This window comes from Asparagus officinalis, chromosome 4 (genome assembly GCF_001876935.1).
Source record: "Asparagus officinalis chromosome 4, Aspof.V1, whole genome shotgun sequence".
Lineage (NCBI taxonomy): Eukaryota > Viridiplantae > Streptophyta > Magnoliopsida > Asparagales > Asparagaceae > Asparagus > Asparagus officinalis.
This window is the reverse complement of record NC_033797.1, coordinates 25,208,957-25,230,212: the sequence shown is the minus strand read 5'-3', so window position 1 is coordinate 25,230,212 and position 21,256 is coordinate 25,208,957.

The following is a 21,256-nucleotide window of genomic DNA, read 5'->3' as shown; positions in this document are numbered from 1 at the left end:
CGTAAAGTGGATGTTGACGCAGCCACCAGCCCATACCTCGCCATCACTTCTCCATACTCGGTCAAAGTGTCCAATCTACCCTTCTCCTACAATATATATACATATACTATTCGCCTTTCGGGGGGTCCAAAAAAGAAGAAGGAGAACTCTTAAGCTCTACTTCTTCTTCCACTCGAGTTTACCATCTAACTTGATTGTCGGAGATATAATGGGGGAACATATCATCGTCCTCTCTCGAGTTTTTACAGTGCTGATTTCTCAGTTCCCCATCTCAGTTTACCATCTTAATTATTGTTGCTGGTCTTGGACTCTTGGATCTTTGTATATGTTAAAATAGCTTCTTCCCTTCATGTAGCTTATAGATGTATTTATTTTATTTTAAGTTGCAGCTGATTGTTATTGTCCATGTGATGCTTCCCCTTCTTTATCGCTTTATCTTGATTAGATTAGTGTTTTTTTTTTCAAAATCTTTGCATGTTAGTACCTATATAAGTTGTGAATAAAGCAACAGAAAAGATTGCATAATAGACATGAATAATTTGTCTACAACATTTGAATGCATCTTGATTAGAACCGAACAAACCGAACCGAACCACATCGAACCGACTTGCAACAGTTCGGTTCGGTTTTGAATAATTGGTGGTTCAGTTCGGTTGTTCAAAATTTGATAAAAACCGAACCGACCGACCGTTTGCACAGCCCTAGTAACGGTTAGCCCTAAATGTAGAAATTAATGCATTGAATTAAAAAAATTCTTATATGAAATTATAACATTTTCTTCATATTATTCCCTTAAATCTTTCATATTTTAAAATTAGTCCCTCAAATAATTGATATTGTTATTATGTCACTTGGTTCTTAAGTTAATTCAAATGAGCGCCTCAAATAATTGAAATTGCTATTAGGCCTATCAATTATTAAGTTATTGTGAAATAGCGCCCCAATCAAGAGTAAAAGTAGCAATTATAGAGAGAAATATGAAACTACTTATGAGAATTGACCCGATCGTAATTTCAACCTTTTATTTATTTTCAGATAAAGTAACTTCAATCATTTAATAACTATTTGTAAAATAAATTAAAAATTTGTGGACTTAATAGCATTTTCAGTGATTTTTTAGACTACTCACAAAATATGAAAGGCTTAAGGGACTAATATCCAAAGATCCCCAAATTATAATATTAGCGTTTTGACATTGGAGGTACCGACGCTGCCTCCAAATTTCGAATATTTTGGTAGTCGTTGATCAGTATGGATTTGGATAAGGTGTAGTGCTTGCTTTTACATGAAGGAATCACTCAGTGGATTGGTTTTTGTGATATGAACTGTTTATATAGGAAAGGACACGAAATATTTTCATGACTTCTCCCATGCTCTTAGCTTCAAATTAATAATGAGAATAAAGTTAAGGGAGAAAATAATTAGATATAAGTGGATCCATGGGATGGCTTAAGCCTTAGACTAAGAGGTTCAAAGGCTGATCAGTATCCTGAAGCTTTACTTGGTTAATTTAGCTGGTCTCGTTCCTGATGTATGATTGACCAAACAAAAGTTTAATGGTCAAGAAAAAAAAAATGCAAATAGATATAGTTGACGGGTTCAAGATAGGAAGGCCCAAATACAGACAACAGTACATCCACTTGTCTGATTCGTCAGACTGACTCTCATTTGATTTTGTTTTTTCTTCCCTCTCTCATCTTTTGAGTACAAAACAAGTTGAAGAGACCCTAGAGAGGAAAAATGAGCGCACTATGAGGTAATATTAATGTTAGCTGAAAACAAGCAGGCGTAGTTAAATTGAGCGGTGGACCTAAACAAATTTGTTGGGAGTAGGTTCTCCGAACCGTTTCTAATGGGAAGTGGAACAATTTCTTCAAAATCCCAACTGATTCTTCAAGCTAATAAAAATATTATAACAATTAGTCAAGGAAAAAAAATCCCACCAGGTAATTGGCATATACCCCACCTTCCTCACTTATTGGCTATAGCAAAAGCAGATCTAAAATGCACTTCTTTATTGTTGTCGGCTGAGTCGAGACCATATTTATTATTATCTTTTTAATGAAACACGTGAGGAACAAAATAGATTTCATCACTGGGCTAATTGTTCGAGACTATCAGATCATATATACTGCGAATGATTGGTGATGTTTACCCGTAGGATAGATTTTCAAAATAGGTTTTATTAGTAATTTATTTTTAAAAATGACCCCTTTGAGATTTAGTTACCGTTTTCGACTCGGTTTTAGCCACCTGGTTGAAACTGGGTCGAAAATAGCAAATAAAATTCGAAAACTTTACGGGATTTAAAATCCCGTGAACTTTAGTGTCTGACTAACCACACTAATAAAGCTGCAGAAGAAATACACCAAAAGTTCACGGGATTTTAAATCTCATGAAATTGCAGGCCCATTTTTACAAAGAGCTCGATACAAGCTCTCTGACAGATGCCCCCCGCAACTCCACGGGATTTTAGATGGCTTGATCTATTTCGTGATCAGGCTGAGTAATTTATCGACTAAAGTTCATGAGATTTTAAATCCCATAAAGTTTTCGAACTTTATTTACTATTTTCAACCTAGTTTCAACCAAGTGGCTGAAACCAGGTTGAAAATAGTAATTAAATTTCAAAGAGATCGGTTTTTAAAAATAAATTTCTGATAGGGTCAATTTTGAAAATTTGTCCTTGCACGTATTTTCGAAGCCTGCTTTTAGATTCGCACATCTCCCTAAGGTGATTCTTCCCAGGTGTGACGTGGTAATTCGTTGACATAATGCGCAATGGTATCATGCTAGTTATATCAAATTGAATCTTACATGAGTAATTATTTTTGGACCCAAAACATGGGGACCTGATTGAGGGACAACTGACATGTAATGTGTTAATTATATTTTTAGGGAAAAATGCTTCCAGCCCCCAAAAGCCAAGTGAACATGCTTCCCACCCCCAGGACTTGGTCAATGGGTGTTTTACCCCTAAAAATAAAGAATCTGTTCTCTGAGCCCCCAAAACACAAAACCCAAGACATTAAAACATGTGAAGACCATAATACCCTTCTCTCTCTCTTTCTTTTTTTATTAAAATATGATGGAGGATTATTTTATTATTTTTGTTTTTTCTCTCTCTTTATCATGATGTACCAAGAGGATAGTTGAAATGATTGATGATGATTATTTTATTATTTTCGTTTTTTATTATTTTGGTTGTTTGTATTGGGAGGTTGTTAAAGTTACGGGTTGATTGTTAAGGTTACGGGTTGGTTGTTAAGGTTAAGAGTTTGTTGTTAAGGTTATGAATCCTCTCTCTCTCTCTCTTTCTTTTTTTATTAAAATATGATGGGGATTATTTTATTATTTTTGTTTTCTTTCTCTCTTTATCATGATGTACCAAGAGGATAGTTGAAATGATTGATGAGGATTATTTTATTATTTTCGTATTTTATTATTTTGGTTGTTTGTATTGGGAGGTTGTTAAAGTTACGGGTTGATTGTTAAGGTTACGGGTTGGTTGTTAAGGTTAAGGGTTTGTTGTTAAGGTTGTGGATTTGTTGTTAAGGTTGTGGATTTGATTGTTAAGGTTACGGGTTGGTTGTTAAGGTTAAGGGTTTGTTGTTAAGGTTGTGAATCCTCTCTCTCTCTTTCTTTTTTTATTAAAATATGATGGGGATTATTTTATTATTTTTGTTTTCTCTCTCTCTCTTTATCATGATGTACCAAGAGGATAGTTGAAATGATTGATGAGGATTATTTTATTATTTTCGTTTTTTATTATTTTGGTTGTTTGTATTGGGAGGTTGTTAAAGTTACGGGTTGATTGTTAAGGTTACGGGTTGGTTGTTAAGGTTAAGGGTTTGTTGTTAAGGTTATGAATCCTCTCTCTCTCTCTTTCTTTTTTTATTAAAATATGATGGGGATTATTTTATTATTTTTGTTTTCTCTCTCTCTCTTTATCATGATGTACCAAGAGGATAGTTGAAATGATTGATGAGGATTATTTTATTATTTTCGTTTTTTATTATTTTGGTTGTTTGTATTGGGAGGTTGTTAAAGTTACGGGTTGATTGTTAAGGTTACGGGTTGGTTGTTAAGGTTAAGGGTTTGTTGTTAAGGTTATGAATCCTCTCTCTCTCTCTTTCTTTTTTTATTAAAATATGATGGGGATTATTTTATTATTTTTGTTTTCTCTCTCTCTCTTTATCATGATGTACCAAGAGGATAGTTGAAATGATTGATGAGGATTATTTTATTATTTTTGTTTTTTATTATTTTGGTTGTTTGTATTGGGAGGTTGTTAAAGTTACGGGTTGATTGTTAAGGTTACGGGTTGGTTGTTAAGGTTAAGGGTTTGTTGTTAAGGTTATGAATCCTCTCTCTCTCTCTTTCTTTTTTTATTAAAATATGATGGGGATTATTTTATTATTTTTGTTTTCTCTCTCTCTTTATCATGATGTACCAAGAGGATAGTTGAAATGATTGATGAGGATTATTTTATTATTTTTGTTTTTTATTATTTTGGTTGTTTGTATTGGATTGTGTAGGTTACGGATTTGTTGTTAAGGTTACGAGTTTAATTGTTAAGGTTACGGGTTTAATTGTTAAGGTTACGGGTTTAATTGTTAGGGTTACCTATCTAAAGATCCTCTTGGTACATCATGATAAAGAGAGAGAGAGAGAGAAATAATAAAATAATCATCATCATATTTTAATAAAAAAAGAAAGAGAGAGAGAATGGTATTATGGTCTTCACATGTTTTAATGTCTTGGGTTTTGTGTTTTGGGGGCTCAGAGAACAAAATCTTTATTTTTAGGGGTAAAACACCTATTGACCAAGTCTTGGGGGTGGGAAACACGTTCACTTGGCTTTTGGGGGCTGGAAACATTTTTCCCTATTTATTTTCCACATAGGCATGTGAATTAAATGAGATAAGGGAAAACTTGTAATATTTCATTGCCATTTATTTTTCTTCTCCTTCAGCTCCTTTCAACACCCAAAATGGATTTAGCGTCCATCTCTAGAGATCGAGAAAGTATCCAACACATTGACTTTACCACCTCATTGTGATTATGTAGTACATTTACCCCGTAGGAAGATGTCATGGGTACCTCTAATCATATCTTTACATAAGAATCTAAATCAAATAAAACTAACCATAATTATAATATTCTAAATCCCAAAAATTAAGGAGTCGACTACCAAATTAAAACTAATCATAACTATCTCCCTTTCCTTATTTTTTTTTATTTTACTTTACAGCTTGACTGCATATAGGCTCTTTGAGAAATCAATTATATTACGCAAGAGGCGTGGGGAGCTATGAAGTGTAGTGTGAAAAGCTCAACGAATAACTGGAATGACAATTAGCGATTAGTTTTCATTTTTTGCATTATGGAGGATAGTTGTATGGTACTAAGTTATGATGCATGTGATTTGGATTTGATGTATTTTTTAGCTATAAGAATTATATTTGATGCAATCAACGACTCAATGTTCGCTTATGCAATCAATTTTGGTTTATATATATTGTCTCTTGTGATTCATTTCATGGTGATATTATTTCTTGGTTTTCAAATAATTTGATTGCATAATGAAAGCAATTACTGCATAGCACAAGGCGATTGCATAATGAAAGTAATTACTGCATAGCACAAGGCGATTGCATAATGAAAGTAATTACTGCATAGCACAAGGCTACAATGAATATTAAGTTAAATTACAAATTTGCTTTTTAGTGTACAAAATTTAGCTACCTAATGTCAATTTACATCACGTAATTCAAATATTTATCCTCTCTGTTCAGATTTATCAGTTGAGATGGGTTTAATTGAAGTTGGCTTTAACGAAGGTGAAAGGAGCAAACAAAACATAGGGAAGAGAAGAAAAAAAATTGCAATTAAAAGTAATGTAGCAAATGAGATTTCGCGCGAGCGGGTAATGGAAAAGCGGCAACAGAGAGTAAAATAAAAAATGAGAAAGGAAGCATGGTAGTTATGGTTAGTTTTAATTTGGTAGTTGACTCCTTAACTTTTGCGATTTAGAATATTATAATTATGGACAGTTTTATTTAATTTAGATTTTTATACATAGATATGACTATGTTAGATATTTTGTTAAGAAAAGACAATTTTGCCTTCATGAATAGTAATAAATTTTTGTAATTAAAACATGTTTTAGTTAGCAATTAAAAATATGCGTAACGGCTATATAACTATGGGGAACGTTACAAAATTTATGACGAACGTTACCGTATTAATTGCGGGTTTTGTAACGTCTCTTTCCAACACCATATATATATAGTCGTATGTTGAGCTCGGTTTTGATAAGGAAAACAACAAGTCTCTTCTCTCATCTTCATATTATTTCTTCAAAGTATTGGTTTTATTTTTGGGCAACTTTCTTCATCTGAGCAGAAGCTCTGTACTCTTGTCCGAGTACATAGGCCGACCGATTCTGGGGGTTTTTACCGCTAGGGGAGAGGGGATCATCTGCGCCAGTGCGATAGGCGGGTCCTCAATCTTCTAGGGCAGTGATTACACGACTGTTCCCAATCAGGCCAGATTTAATTATTTATTTTTATCCGGATTTAATTTACATGCTAATTTAAGTTTATTTGATTTTTTCCAACAATCTAGAAGATTGAAAAGTTTATACCTTTTGTTTTTAATCCGAAAAAAATTTATATTAAAAGTATTGTTCATCGTTTTTACTGTTCATCCAGAAAAAATATATATTTCTTTCTGTTTTAAAAAAAAGAGAGAACATTAATAATAGTTAATTTGTTATAATTTTCTTTACTTGCTCTTGTTTATTTGTTAACTAATAATTTAATTTAGTTGTTATTAAAATAAAAAAAGGAAAATTTTGTTACTGTTCACCAAGGGTTACTGTTCGCTCGGGAGAGTTTTTCTGTTTATTACGCAATTTTATTATTGTTCATCTAATCTAATTACTTTTCCCTCCTAAAGTATTGTATTTAAATCAGTCACAATAATAAATTGTGCTTAATATGACTATGTAATTGCTAACATAAATGCTCAAATGTATTATTTATTGTTAATTTCTTTTTGCTTTATCAATCGCAAGGAAGGAAACCGTTACCAAATGTTTATTGTGTGAATCCATTGTTAATTAATTTTCTGCCAAGATACATGAGCAATATTGCTAATATGATTTTGAAAAACTTCAATTCATTAATTGATGTATACCAAACTCATTGTGGACCAACTTAAAGAAGTCAATACTGGAGTTGGACTCAAGATTGATACTAATAGCACATCCATATCAAATGGTAAGTTGTATATTCTTAAACCCTTTTATTTGATAATTGTTATATTTCCATATGAAACATGTTATATTCAAGCATGAATGAGAACCGGAATTATGAGAATAATTCATATGCATAAATTTAAATTTAGAAAGTCTCTTTTGTAGACAACCAATTTAAATTTGGAAGGTCTCTTTTATAGGCAACCAATTTAAATTTGGAAGGTCTTCCTTGTAAGCAACAAATTTGCAACTTCTTATGATACGAGAATTTAAAATTTATCCATATGAAATATGAAATATACTTTAAGATATGAAATCATATTATGAGGTTCTCTTGAATGCTTTGCATGTAACTATTAGTAATTTCATTCATGTATGTGCATATGCATGCATGTAAAAATATAACTACAGTATTTTAGTTTCATATTAGTTTGAAATATTCATATATTAAGGTCAAATTCTAATCTGCACAAACTCTATGCAGTTACATATTCAGACATAGACTATGATTTTTATGATCGTAGACCATGACCTTTTATGCTAACACGTTTTGATGTCCTATCATTTTAATATTGACTAGAAAGAGTAATTTTTATAGCTCTTCATTTAACTACATGTAATGCTTTCTCTTGAGATTTCAGGAAATGATTAGAGTTGATATAAATATGATCTGTCAACTAATATGCCTAGTTACAGGAGATGTGATGAATCAATATCCTGTAAAATCAAATCAAGAGGTATATCTTATATCTTCAATCTATATGATGAATAAAAGTTTAAAATCACTTAAGTTATATTGAAATTAGTCATTGCTATTAGGTCCATTTATCCTTATAAGTTGTTTCAAATTAATCCCTCCTCTTGCTTCCTGTACTCTTTCCTGGAAAGATTGATTTGAAAAATGACTTAAACAAGAAGGGGATCTAATGTCAAATAAAGGACTAATTATAAAATAACATGATAAATATATATAACGCTTACTAGGCAAAGTTATGATTCTAGACTTTGTAAAGTCTAAAAAAGAATCTTGCTGACCCTTTAACTAAGGGACTATCCAGGAGTGTGGTTCTGAATTCATCGAGGGAGATGGGGTGAAGCCCATAAGAGAGGTCACTGATAGCGACAACCCAACCCTTATTTGGAGACGTAGTCTCAATGTTGGTTCAATGTGGTAGAAACAAGTTGGACTAGTGACACTCGTGTGGAGCATCGATCCAGATATATTTATATATCACTATGTAGTTTGTGCTACTATCCCTTCTTTATGATGACGATGCTCTTATGATACAGCTGGCTAGGCTAAGTTTTACTCTTAACAAGTCTAATGTGTGTATTATGAGGAGTATTAAATAAACAGCTGTAGTACCCTTTGAGAACTTACCTACGTGAGAGAAACTATGATGGCCGCGGTTAGGGGGGCTGGGCTAACCCCTAGAAACTCTCATGAGTCGGTTATTGTGAGCATGACGTTTAACACTCAACCTGCTTTGCTCAATAGATGAAGACGTATTATGTGTGTTTTTATCAATACCTGATTTAAGAGGCCTAATTCAAGACCTAGTCCATTATGTTCCTCAGGTGGCGATAAACTCACAAAGGAAAGGTTCAAAACCGGAAGCTACCACTCCCGAATTCACGATACGAAAGGTTGCCCAACCTATATTTGTTTTATGATTTCTTGATTTATTTATTGGTTTTGAGTTTTCAGTCAATATTACCTTTTGGGGGGGATTGTTAGATATTTTATTAAGAAAAGACAATTTTATCTTCATGAATAGTAATAAATTTTTGTAATTAAAACATGTTTTAATTAGCAATTAAAAATATGTGTATTGGCTATATAATTATGAGGAACGTTACAAAATTTATGACGAACGTTACCGTATTAATTGCGGGTTTTGTAACGTCTCTTTCCAACGCTATATATATATAGTCGTATGTTGAGCTCGGTTTTGATAAGGAAAACAACAAGTCTCTTCTCTCCTCTTCATATTATTTCTTCATAGTATTGGTTTTATTTTTGGGTAACTTTCTTCATCTGAGCAAAAGCTCTGTACTCTCGCCCGAGTACAGAGACCGACCGATTCTGAGGGATTTTACCGCTAGGGGAGAGGGGATCATCTGCGCCAGGGCGATAGGCGGGTCCTCAATCTTCTAGGGTAGTGATTACACGACTGCTCCCAATCAGGCCAGATTTAATTATTTATTTTTATTCGGATTTAATTTACATGCTAATTTAAGTTTATTTGATTTTTTCCAACAGACTAGAGGTACACATGGCATCTTCCTATAGGGTAAAAGTACCACATAATCACGATGAGGTGGTAAAGTCAATGCGCTAGATACTTTCTCTTAGAGATCGTCTTCTACCTTGATTTTCTAGCAAGAAAGAATAAGCTTCAGTTTTTATAATCGCATGCTTTCCATTAAGATGATGTTGCATTTTGTGAATCTGAGATGAGAGGGGCGACAAAAAAAATCAAAATCAAAGGGACGGCGAGGAACCAAGAAGTGAGATGTCAAGGATCGAAGGAGAAATTTTTGGGTCCAGGCCGTAAGTACCAGAATACCCTTTAGCCTCTAACTAGTACTAAATAACTAATTGACGAATCATTGTACAGCTGGCCTGCAACATTGCCTGTCCCCGCTGCATGCCCCATTTTTGGGTCCTCCTAGCAATACTCATCTTACATATGTGATTTAGTTATTCATTTATTCAAGTCCAACTCATTGGTAAACCAAAAGTCAAGAGATCTCAGAGGCTGTTTGGTTCTACGAATTCAGAAAATGTAGGTTCAAACTCAACTGTTTTGTTAAAATCTAAATCTTTTCCAAAATTTTCATTGTCTTTGAGGTTAATTGTGGATGGGCCCCTTGTAATACTACTATTTTGAACTTACCGTCTCTCTAGTTTTATGGTTGTAGAAAGTCTTCCCGGATGAAAATTATTTGACTCTTTTATCCTTGGAAGGCCTATTTGTTTTTTTAAAGTTCTTTGGTGGATATTCAAAGCAAATTTGATTGCAAATGGCCAATATTAACAGTTACAAAGATGGTTGGTTTTGTTGCTTGTTCAAGCTTAAGGAAGTTAAGTTGTGATTGACATGAATAGTTGAATTAGCAACTCTTTCATTACTTGCAAACAAGAATAATTTTGTGGTAGTTAAAGCATCTACTTCCTGAATGCTCATGCAATAGTAGCAATACATTGTTTATGGTGATACATGTTGCATAAGATTAGACATTAAGTCGTTTTAATGATAGTGATTAGGGTATCATGATTTGTTCTAATGACAGTGGTTAGGGTATCTTCAACCCCTTCCATCTATTATCTACAAAGATAATCAACAAGATAATAATGGATTAAAAATATCACAGTTAGATATTATTGAAAGGAACAACATAACCGGTCCCAATAACTAAAGAGACAACAGTACATCAACTTGCGTGACTGAAAAGGAGAGATGATTCTGACTTCTTTTGCTTCTAAGCCTCTTATCTTTTTCTTCAAAGCTTTCTTGGGTGTTGCCAGGCCTAATTAATTTTGCTCCATCTTCTTGCTTGGTTTTTAGGTTCTACAATATTTTTTCTAGTGGAGGGTGACCAAGGAGTGACACATTAATGTATAATCTTACCAAGATCACTGCATGCCAACAGTATAACATGTACGAGATGAAGACTCTTAGTCACCTGATTATAGATAAACATGGTTTTTGTTGAGGACAAAATTTAACCTTTCTAATTGATCATTGGCTAAGTTGATAATTCTAATTTCCAATAGGTAAAAGTTGAAATGGGATCGCTTGATCAATTGAGGGATTAATCGTCTGTATAATTTCGCCAATCACTAGCGAAGAAATATGATTTGCTCAGTTGGATTATTCTCATTGATTGATTGGATAAAATTTTACATTAAGCTAAATCTATGAGTTACAGGGACAAGAAACTATTCGTTGTTTATGCTCAATTAATATAATATAAATTAACAAATTTTAAAATATATGTTCTGATTCAATAATTGATATTTATTTAATGCACCAATAATATTATAGATCAGGATTGCTAAATGGTGGGCACATCCAAAGAATGTTCAATGATTGAGCAAATCATTTTTGTAGTTCGTGATACGATGTCATGTGTTAACGGGACACTGGATACTTTCTCCTATAAAATCTCCAGGAAGTTGGGAGAAAAGATGACCATTAATGACAGAATGAGAGGGGACATGGATAGATGATGATAACGATGTTTTTTTTTGGGAGGGCGGGGGGGTGGTCAGCATATGCTCAATTTCACCAGCATTACCTACATTATAACTTCACATCTTGGAAATACCGAGAGAGATTGGCACGTATACCTGTGGGTGGCATGTCACATCATAGTAGAATAAAATTAGTGAAGCATCTCTCGGTGGAATAAAGTAATTAATTCCTAGAAAAAAGCAATAAAGTGTAGGAGACGGCAGTGAATTTTATAAAGGAGAGCAGTATACTGTGGATGTTTATAATAACAAAAATACTATGTATATGGTTGCTGCCTGTGCGGCGTGCCCTATAAAGGTGTCATTTGGAAGCACCATACAAAGTAGAAATTTCCTATTGCCGTTACTCTTTGAGCCTGTGACCTAAAATAAAAAATGACACATATCAGGTTGTAAAATAATGCAGGCCCATTTCGTCCTTGCTGGATCTTAGAGCTTACAATTACGATAAAATTCAAGAAAAAATAACAATTTTTTTCCTCTTAGTACGTCCCCACAAATTGAAGGGGCCCATTTAGTTCTTATTGGTTTAATGAAGGTCATGAGATGGTTAAGGGTTATAATTTTTTTCCTCTGATATGTCCCCACTTGAGTTTTTTTGTACCGGGCAACAATCTGAATTCACATGACAATATTTACTTATAAAATATCTTTTAAATTTGTGACCAATAGGAACTGAATATGAGTTATTTTGATACAAAATGTTAAAGTTCCTTTCGTTGTTTCTAAACTCCAACCTTATGATTATAGTTAAGGGTCATGATTTTATAGTTTGATATGACCAACACATGGCAAAAGTCATTTGGTTAACGGATTTCTATATTTTTTACCCGCCTAATAAGTTAATGGATTCTCATTGTTTGTTAGAAACTTTTGTGGAGCTCTTGGAAGGTTCCTTCCTATTTTGTTAAGTAAGATTTTTCTCATAGTTTGAAATATCACATGTTAGTAAGACACTGGATACTTTCTCGATCACGTAGGATTTCCTAAAAGTTAGGAGAAAAATTGATCAGCTACGAAGGAGATAAGGATTAGGATATATCCATGTATTTGTCAGCGCACGCTAATTTCACTACCACTGCTCACAATAACTTCTCATTTTGGAATTGCTAGGGAAATTGACACCTAACCTACACATGTGGGTGACATGTCACGTCGTCCAATTAAAAATTGGGAAAACGTCTCTCAATAGAATAAATTAATTTAATTTCGACGTGATTAATTTTAGAAAACCTTCTTGAATCTGGAAGATATGGTACTAAACTCTCATGAGCTTTTTATTTCAATAAAACTCCGTAAACATTATTGCACTCGTAATCCCTCTAAGGCTGTTTGTTTGCCTAAAAAAAGAGGGAAATCAAAGAAAATGAAACCTATTTCTAAGAAAAATAGGTTTTGAGATTGTTTGGTTGGCTAAAAAAAAGAAGGAAATCAAAGAAATGGAGATGAGATGAGATGAGTTGTCACCTTATTATAGGATGATGTGAGTGATTTGTTGAGAAAACTTGTTTTGATGTTGTTTGGTTGGCGGAAAAAATAAGAAAATGAATTATAAGAAACTTATTTCTTGTATTAGGTTGTTTTCTTTTGTTTGGTTATTTCTTAAAAATAAGAAAATAGATGAGATGAGATGAGTTGTCATTATATTATTGGATGATGTGACCCAAGATTAAGAAAAGCGTTTTCACAACTTTTTGGGATGAAAACAAAGAAATGAAATGTTAATGAGATGAGAAGAGATGAGTTGTCACAATCTTATTGGATGATGTGAGTGATTTTTAAATATGAGATGAGATGAGTTGAGTGATGTTGTGGATGAAAATAATATTTTATTAGATGTGGTGGATGTGATGGATGAGTTATTGGATAAAAATAATATTTTATTAGATGTGGTGGATGAGTTGTTGGATAAAAAATAATATTTTATTAGATGTTGTAGGTGAGTTTTAGGGATGAAAATGTGTGAAATTGTACTTTTTGACTACATTCAGACTGAAAATTTCACTTTTCAGAAACAAAACTCTTGGAAAAGAATAAAATAAGTCTAAAAAAGACATGTACTGAAACAACGAAAAAAATGATTAAACCTATTTCTTGTAATATGTTGTTTTCTTTTGTTTGGTTATTTCTTAAAAATAAGAAAATAGATGAGATGAGATGAGTTGTCATTATATTATTGGATGATGTGACCCACACTTAAAGAAATTGTTTTCCTAGCTTTTTGGGAGGAAAACAAAGAAATAAAATGTTAATGAGATGAGATGAGTTGTCACAATCTTATTGGATGATGTGAGTGATTTTTAAATATGAGATGAGATGAGTTGAGTGATGTTGTGGATGAAAATAATATTTTATTAGATGTGGTGGATGTGATGGATGAGTTATTGGATAAAAATAATATTTTATTAGATGTGGTGGATGAGTTGTTGGATAAAAAATAATATTTTATTAGATGTTGTAGGTGAGTTTTAGGGATGAAAATGTGTGAAATTGTACTTTTTGACTACATTCAGACTGAAAATTTCACTTTTCAGAAACAAAACTCTTGGAAAAGAATAAAATAAGTCTAAAAAAGACATGTACTGAAACAACGAAAAAAATGATTTCCTCATCTTGGTTATTGTGAATTAACATTTAGGCCAACCATAGGTAGGGCCCCCAATTTGGTGCAGATAGCCATCAGTTGCCTCAGACCTCATCTCACAGAGAAAGGGACCACTTAATGGGCAAAGTCTAGATGCTATGCATTAGCATTTTGCAAAGCAGTGGGGAGAAACTCATAAGGAGAGTGAAATTCCCAAAGCCCCCCAAACTCACAAGGTGTTGATGACAAGCGTGCATCCTTTGTCCATTGCATAACTCACGCACCCAAAAAGGTACTGAAAACCATAAAATAGCACCCCGGCTTTATGGTGGTGAATCTTTCATGTCCGCTGGAGATCAAAAGGTTAAAATTGATTTGACATTTAAAAAGTAATGGAGGTAATGAAAGGTATTTGCGCATGTTATAGCAGCTTAAACATTTGGGTTAAAAATAATGCGGCGTCAATGTTTTTTTTTTCTGTAGCTACCTTATAACATCTCCGAGTCTCATGAAAAGCAGCGGCTAATGCTTCCTCAGGAAATGTCATATGTTAACAGAAACTTCTAACATATTCATCACAAAGTCTTCCCTTATCTTGAAAAAAAGATCTCTCTCACTTCTAGAGTATCGGATATTGTCTTTTTATCGGAATGTTTAGTCCCAAAAAGTCCGAGGATTGTTTGTTATTATTGACCCTGTAGAAAAATAATAGAGACACAAGACTCCCATAAAGCTCCCTCCCTCCCAGATTTTATTAATGATGAATTTTTTTTGTTTTTTGTATTTGTTACAAGCTGTAGCAATGATATATGTCTCTTTTTATACAAGGAGAAGCAAATACAATTAAGCTAAGTGCTCAAGAAAAGGAAACAAATAAAAACTTCTAATCTCCTAAAGATGGAAAACAATCACAGTGAAATATCGCCAGATAGTATTCCAAAAATGCTTCTGCCAGCTTGTATGTTGCGCAACACTCCCCCTCAAGTTGATCCGTAGAGATCATTGGAGGTCAACTTGCTCTTTATTGCTTCAAAAATTCCCTTCGGCAATGGTTTTGTGAAGATGTCCGCTATTTGATCAGCACTTCGGATGTATGCAGTTTCGATGACTTTGTTCAAGATCTTCTCTCTCACGAAATGGCAACCCACCTAAATGTGTTTAGTCCTTTCGTGAAAAACTGGATTCGTCGCGATGTGTATTGCAGCTTGATTGTCACAGAATAGTATAGTAGGACTATTATCCGAATTGTGCCCCAACTCTTTAAGCAATGACCTTAACCAGATGATCTCGCTTGTTGTCGCTGCCATAGCCCTATATTCAGCCTCTGCACTAGACCTAACCACTACTGCTTGTTTCTTACTTTTCCAAGTAACTGCATTTCCTTCTACAAACATGCAGAAGCCTATAGTGGACTTTCTGTCAAGCGGACTTTCGGCCCAGTCAGCATCAGTATAACCCACTATATTAACATGACCATGTTTTCTCATTAAAATACCTCTTCCTGGCGCAGATTTTAAATACCTTAATATTTGATTAATAAGTTCCAAGTGACCCTTCATAGGTTTTTACATAAACTGACTCACGTAGCTTACTGCATACGCTATGTCAGGTCTGATAATAGTAAGGTATATTAATTTCCCCACAAGTCTTGCCAATATCTTCAAGGGGTTCATGATCAGTGGTATTTTTTTGACTAAAGTCCATGGGAATATTGGCTAGTTTGTGAAGAATTACAGGAAATCAGCAGGTAGAAGCCAGACAGATCAGCGGTCGACCGCCGCGGTCGACCGCCAACGTGCACGCTGCCTACTGGGATTCGGATTTGGTGGCGGTCGACCGTCGCGGTCGACCGCCGCGCCTAAACCTGATTGTCTAGGGTAAGGCAAGGACGAATTTGAGCAGCCTTGAAGAGAGAATTGTTGCATCCAGTTGTGGGAGAGTTGTGAGAGATCAAGAGCATTGTTTTAGGGTTTGGTCTGAGAGATTTGTAACTCTACTTGTATTCTCTGATTACTAATAGTAAGAACTCCCCCCTCCTTGCCCCGTGGACGTAGGCATCTCGCCGAACCACGTAAATCTCTTGTGTTAGTTGGTGATTGTGCTTGTTTATTTGGTTGTGATCTCTCTTGTTTGGATTGTGTGATTCGAACGCTTCCGCGCCGCGCACAACAATTGGTATCAGAGCTTCGGGTTCAACTTGAGGCTTGTTTGAAGGATTCGCTGAAGGATTCCTATTTGAAGAGTTAGATCGACAACATGGGTGAAGCGAGCACATCGGGATTGTCTTTTACGAAGACGATGCATAGTTTGAGCATCAATAACATGAAGATCGATGTTCCGAAGTTTGATGGCAAGATCAATTTCGGTTTGTGGAGGTGTCAGGTGATGGATGCATTGGACGCTCAAAATTTGGAGGAGACTCTTGAGTTAAAAGAGAAACCTGCCGAGATGGAAGCTAAGGTTTGGAAGAAGATGAATAGTAGAGCGTGTGGAGTTATTCGGTCATGCTTGACACCGGATCTTATTTATGACGTGATGAACGAGACTTCGGCGAAAAAGATGTGGGAAACACTTAATGAAAAGTATCTTACTAAGAGCATTGAGAATCGGCTTCACTTGAAGAAGATGAAAAGTATCTTACTAAGAGCATTGAGAATCGGCTTCACTTGAAGAAGAGGTTTTATCAGTTCAAGATAAAGAGGGGAGTTTCCATTAGGGAGCATGTTAACAACTTCACAAAGCTACTTTCAGACATGGCCAATGTGGATATCATGGTTGAGGATGAACACAAGGTAATGCTACTTCTGTGTTCGTTGCCCGAGGATGATTATGGTACTTTTGTCCTAACTATGATTAATGGAAGAACTACTGTTAGTTACAAGGAGGTGACCTCAGCGTTGGTGAATTATGAGTTGAGGAAGAGTGTTGATGAGTCCTCCGAGAAGGCATCGGGAGATGCATTAGTAGTTCATGGCCGTGGTTCAAACCGAAGCAGGAGGTCGCAGTCTAGAGGTGCACATCGTGGGATTCGTAGGAATCAGTGTGCCTTTTGTAAAGAGGATGGACATTGGAAAGCCGAATACCCAAAGTTAGATCGAGCCGAGAAGAATAAGGGAAAAGCTGTACAAGTTTCAGAGGTGAATGTTGTCAAGACTAGTTGCAACAATTCAGATTCGGATTCTTCGAGCTATTCATTGTCTGCACTGCCGTCAGTTTGTGTTGCCAACTCTACAGAGTGGATGTTAGATTCGGGTGCTTCATACCACGTATGCCCTAGGAGGAATTGGTTCTCCAGCTTTCAGAAGTTGAAAAGAGAGGATGTTGTGCTCATGGGTAATGGACATGCATGTAGGGGTGGGCAAAAACCGAAAAAAACCGGTTCAACCGAAAAAACCGCCCGAAAAAGCGGGCCGGTTAACCGAACCGGATTAAATGGATGAGAAGAAGACTCTAAACCGCCCGAACCGAATTAAACCGGTTTGGATCCGGTTTGAACCCTTGAACCGCCCGAAAAAAACCGAACCGAATTTTCATTTGGAAAGGTAAAAATTTAGATGTAGTTCTGTTCTCTATTTGAATAATTAGACATCAACTTCGTAATCGTGATTTGATCACTAATCTTTATACTCCTAAAAGATACTTGCTCAGCTACATGAATCAGGGAAAACAAAAAGCACGTATACAATTGTCCTCTACAAATTGTTTAAAAAATAGAAAGCAACAATTTAGTGAGTGACACGTGTTAATTTGCAGTTGATCAACGGTTGATTTTGAAATTTTATTTCTTGTTAGGGGATGCAACTGTTAGAAAGAGAAGGCAACAGACAAAGTCATCTCTGCCGTTTTTTTCCTGACATTTTTAGTCTTTATGCTACGCAAGTTAGACGTCCAGAAAGCAATAAGAGGATGAACAAGGAGTTAGGTGAAAATATTCTAGAGGTCGATTGTAAATATTTAGGTTTGGGAGGTTATTCGTGACAAAGTTTACTTTCCTCTCTCCGTTTTGGTTTCCTGTAAGTTTTGTTCTTCGAAAATAATTCGGTCCAAAACCGAAACCGAACCGATCCGAATTTCGGTTGGACCAAATATTCGGATGAAGGGGAAAAACTCTGGATCTGGATGAGAGTTTTGAGAATTTGAAAAATTCGGATTGGATACGGATTGGGCTTAAAACCGAACCGAACCGAATATGCCCAGCCCTACATGCATGCTCTATTGGTGGTATTGGTACCGTTCGTATTCAGATGTATGACGGAGTGATTCAGGAGTTGGAAGGAGTGAGGTTCGTTCCGCAGCTGTCGAAGAACATCATTTTACTAGGAGCTTTGGTGGCATCTGGCTATAAAGTGACATTGGAGGATGCACGTTTGAAGGTCACATTGGGGTCCATGATTGTTATGAAGGGTGTCAGAAGGAGCAATTTGTATTATTTGCTCGGAAGCACAGCGATTGATAGGGAGATGACGACTTCATCAGATTCGGCTAGACTGTGGCGTTGTTTGATGCTGGGTTATTTGATTGGTAATGTCGTGCATAGGTTATTGAGGAGTGCTTTGACCTACAGTTTGAAGTCCTGTGAACCCATTGGTATGAGCGAGAAGACCGAGATGGAGTTTGGCACTTCTATCCATCATTCGAGGGGTTTTCTGAGGGGTGTTCATTCAGGCATTCGAGGGCCTTCCAAGGGAGCATTATTGGGAGGTAATAGGTATGTGGTTTCCGCAGTTGGGGATTGCTCTAGGCATTGGTGGGTTGCAACCAAGTCCCGTTGGTGTGAAGTCCTAGAAGCCCGCAACAGATATAGGAAGTGTGTTGGTAGAAAGGTAACCCGACGTTCTGAGTTTGGTAGAGGTTCTTTCTTGCATTTGTGCCGAGCTCATGGCAATAGGAGACACTTCATTGGTGTGAAAACTTTGAGGCGACAAGGCGAGATGGCAGATTTGGGCAGCTGTTCCTTTCTGGAGGAGGATCGGTGTTTGATGTCGAGCATTGTCATTGGTGTGCAGGCTACGACATGTTTGGACCATCTCATGTATAGGTTGCCGACTGCTGCATATATAGATATGGGATCTGGTGGAGCTGCTTCAGGTTTTGGGTTATGTCGGATGTTTGGCTACCCAGCACTTAGTCACATCGAGGATGTGAGATTTGATCCGATAGCACATTTGGGATTCAGAGGCGTATTTGATTATCAGGTATCGGCTTCTGACTTTGTTCTGAGCAGGCATGTCACGTTTGACTCTCAGCAGGTGGAGAGTGGTGATCAGATCTTTGGGACATCGCAGCGGGTGGAGAGTGATGCTACTCCACGTTGGGTGAAAACTCCAGATCAAACTGCATCATTTGGGATTCCAGCTGATGTGACACAGATTGGGAATCATGTTGATTTGGATGCAGATGATAGGTTGATTGATTCGAGTACAGCTGATAGATGTAGTCAGGATATGGCCATTGGTTCATCTCAGGTGGAGATGTTTGGATTAGTTCAGTTTGGAGCCATTTGATGTTGGAGAAGGGTTGCGAACTCTTCTAGTGGATTGAGGCCTTTGGAGGCCATTTGGATGAACTACGTTCGGCTTGATTCATTGGGCAAGAGGATACGTAGGCAGTCTTTCAGATGCAGCCGGTTTGATCAGTTGTAGGGGGAGAGATCGTGTTTCAGCTCTAGATTGGTTCCCTGACTTGTTGAGAGACTATTGGATGATTTGGTGTCGGCTCAGTTTTGGTGGAAACATTCGCCGAGGTGGAGAATTGAAGAATTACAGGAAATCAGCAAAGGAATCAACAGGTAGAAGCCAGACAGATCAGCGGTCGACCGCCAACGTGCATGGTGCCTACTGGGATTCGGATTTGGTGGCAGTCGACCGCCGCGGTCGACCGCGGACGACTGTAAGTCTTTTTGCTCTCGGGACTGAGATTCGGTCGACTGCCGCGATCGACCGCGAGACCTGCGCGGTCGACCGTTGATATTTCTGGGCTGGGCTTTTGGTTTTCGACCCGATTTGTTTTGTAAGTTATATATATCCCTAAACCTGATTGTCTAGGGTAAGGTAAGGACGAATTTGAGCGGTCTTTGAGAGAGAGTTGTTGCATCCAATTGTGGGAGAGTTGTGAGAGATCAAGAGCATTGTTTTAGGATTTGGTTTGAGAGATTTGTAACTCTACTTGTATTCTCTGATTTCTAATAGTAAGAACTCTCCCCTCCTTGCCCCGTGGACGTAGGCATCTCGCCGAACCACGTAAATCTCTTGTGTTAGTTGGTGAGTGTGCTTGTTTATTTGGTTGTGATCTCTCTTGTTTGGATTGTGTGATTCGAATGCTTCCGCGCTGCGCACAACAGTTTGGTACCTAACTTACCTGTTTCTCTAAGTAGGTCCAAAACATATTTTCTTTGAGAAAGAAACAAACCTTTGTGGGAGCGAGCAATTTCAATACCCAGAAAGTATTTTAGATTACCTAAGTCCTTAATGTCGAATTCAAGACTCAGGTGATGTTGCAGGGTTTCTATGCCACCACTTCCTGTAATCACCAAATCATCCACATAGATTAAGATAACAATGATACCTTTGTTTGAAGTCTTAGTGAACATTGAAGAATCTGCCTCGCATTTTTTAAAACCGACCTTAACAAGAGCCGAACTTAGCTTACCGTACCAGACCCTTGGTGACTGCTTCAAGCCGTAAATCGACCACTCTCTCTCGGCACAGGTAAACCAGGTGGCAAGTCCATGTAAACTTCTTCTTCGAGATCCCATTGGAGAAAGGCATTTCTCACGTCCATTTGAAATAGTGGCCAGTCGTAATTGGTTGTGACCGACATGAGAGTGCAGACAGTATTCATCTTGGCCACAAGAGCAAAAGTTTCCTTGTAATCTACTTCGTAAGTCTGGGTATACCCTTTGGCAACTAATCTGGCCTTATACCGTTCTAATGTTCTGTTACTTTTGTACTTGATTTTGTAAATCCAACGACACGTAACCGTTTTTTTTCCATTGGGTAGTTTGACAAGATCCCATGTTTGGTTTCGTTTTAACGCATCAAGTTCATCGTTCATGGCATTAACCCAATTGTTATCCTGTTTGGCCTTCTCAAAGTTGTTTGGTTCAGAACCCTTTTCAATTTGGGTTAAGAAGGAATAGATCTTTGGT